This window comes from Orycteropus afer, unplaced genomic scaffold (genome assembly GCF_000298275.1).
Source record: "Orycteropus afer afer isolate SDZICR_OR568_19922 unplaced genomic scaffold, OryAfe1.0 scaffold00039, whole genome shotgun sequence".
Taxonomy (NCBI): Eukaryota; Metazoa; Chordata; class Mammalia; order Tubulidentata; family Orycteropodidae; genus Orycteropus; species Orycteropus afer.
Genome location: NW_006921626.1, coordinates 9,754,421 through 9,756,571, shown reverse-complemented (window position 1 = coordinate 9,756,571; position 2,151 = coordinate 9,754,421). Strand labels below are relative to the sequence as shown.

The 2,151-nt window shown below is 36.8% G+C and overlaps 1 pseudogene; it reads right to left on the bottom strand.

Moving 5' to 3' along the window:
* Positions 1 to 232: 232 nt before the first annotated feature.
* On the bottom strand, positions 233 to 1,775 carry LOC103193731 (annotated as a pseudogene).
* Positions 1,776 to 2,151: the final 376 nt, after the last annotated feature.

Sequence of the window (2,151 nt, the reverse complement as noted above, 5' to 3'; positions counted from 1 at the left end):
CCTTCAAACTGCTTCTTAGAGCAACCTTTCTTCAACCAACTTATTTTAACCCATCTTCCTCCTTACTTCCAGGAGAACCTCATGCATCAGCTGGCTTTCCTCACTGCTGGCTTAGGAGCCAGCTTTCTCAGATACACTAAGTTAGTTATCCCTTGTTCATCGACTTTTTTTTTTAATTAAAATTCTCCAAAACTTACACTCTCTTTGTTGATTCTAAAATGTATGTCACACTTTACATAATAAGTCTATTGCTGCATCTTTCTTTCTTTTTTTCCCCAACAGTTTTTGAATAGAAGCCAGAGTCCCGAGTTGCCCAGTTAGGAGCCTCTGACCTACTATTCTGATTAAGCTTCTCCTAAATATTCATGGCCAACATCTGACTTCTAAATGAAGGCTTTTGGTCTTTTCAATCACTTGCTGACAGAACGAGACTGCATTATTACTCATAATCATATGGTTTAAATGAGAATCAATTTTGGCAACTAGTCCTGCATTTCTAATCAAATTCACAATCCACTTTTCAGTTTATTCTGGGATCATATTCAGTTTATCTGCCAACATGTTAATGCTAATACACTGATGGATGCAACAAAAAATCTCAAATATGAAGAGGCAAGCATTTTCTATGAAATCTTCCAGACAAGCCACCAAGAAGAAGTTATTCACAAGCTAATTCACATTCCCTCAGCTTTTTCTGAGCTCTATCAAAGTCAAAGTTAGCATATAAGCATGGAACAAATTCTGTAATTGGGTCTTTATATGTGTAAGATTCCTGTTGAATAAACTTGACTAGGTCTTTTAGCACCTGCTGGGCATTTTCAAACATCTGAGTTATGACTGCTGTAGTCAAATAGGGGAGAATATCTGGATACATCATCTGAATTGCATTAAGATACTGTGGCTGTTAAAGGAAGAGATCAATACTGTTATCATGGCCTTTGGGGTGGTTGAAGAAAAGAGACCAGTAAGTGAACTGTGTTCACTGCTGAAGAGACTGGAGTGAAGAACCCATAGAATTATTATCGATGGTCTCTTTTTAACCATGTAAAGTCTTCCATGACTGAATCCCAATTTTGCATTAAAATTTCAGAGGCCAGTTTTCCCAAAAACAAACTGAAAGCATTTACATTTATTGCTGGAATAAGCACTCTAAAAAAGTAAAGATATTCTGCTGTCCTGGGTAATTTTCCCATTCATACTGGAATTTTACATACCTATAGAGTGTCTAACTATTCCTGCCATGCTTGCCTGTCAAGTGGTCATACAACATCTGACCATCCCTGGTTGATTGCATTTGCCTTGTAGTTTCTGGATCTTCAAACATCTTCACAATTGGTTCTGTTTCTGCCTGAAGTTGTTTTAGTTGTGCAACAAATGTGGTTCTTTTTTCTATCAAAGCATAAAGAATGTCATCAGAATAAAAGTTTTTGTATCATAGCAAATTCTACCATGTTGATAGCACTGTTGTTGTTATGTACCGTCGAGTCAGGCCCAACTCATAGAGACCCCTCCTTGGGTTTCTGAAGCAGTATCCCTACGGAAGTAGATTGCCCAACCTTCCTTCTGAGGAATGGCTGGTGGGTTTGAACCGCTAGCCTTCTGGTTAGCAGTCAAGTGCCTTAGACACTACATTATCAGAGTCTAAGATCCAATTTCCCTTGTAATACTTCTTTTTCATGATATATCTCTTTTACAGAAAGACTCTCAAGCAGTAGAAAGACTAAATGCCAATCCAAAAAGTGCTTGATGACAGTAGTCAAGTCATACTCCACCATCTTTTCAAGGAAAAAGTTGTTCATCAACTTTTTATTGCTATTATGGCCTCTTCTGTTCTTTTTTTTATCTTTGTGAATTTATATCTTAAAGAAAAATTTCCTATTCTGTTGATATGTTGGGGTTTTAGAAGGAAGCAAAAGTAGATGCAGGGTTCAATTAACTCTTTGCTTCTCTGGGCCTATTCTTATTCTTTTTTCCTTGAAGGTCCATTACTGGTTTGTTTTTTCCCCTGAGTTTTTCTTACAGAATCTCTCAACACTAACAAAATGAAATGCAGCATGAGTAAACTGTAAAGTTCTATACTTGAATTAAAAATCCCAATTAAACAACACAGAAAAAAAGGAGATGTTGCTTAATGCCCACAACATATGCAAA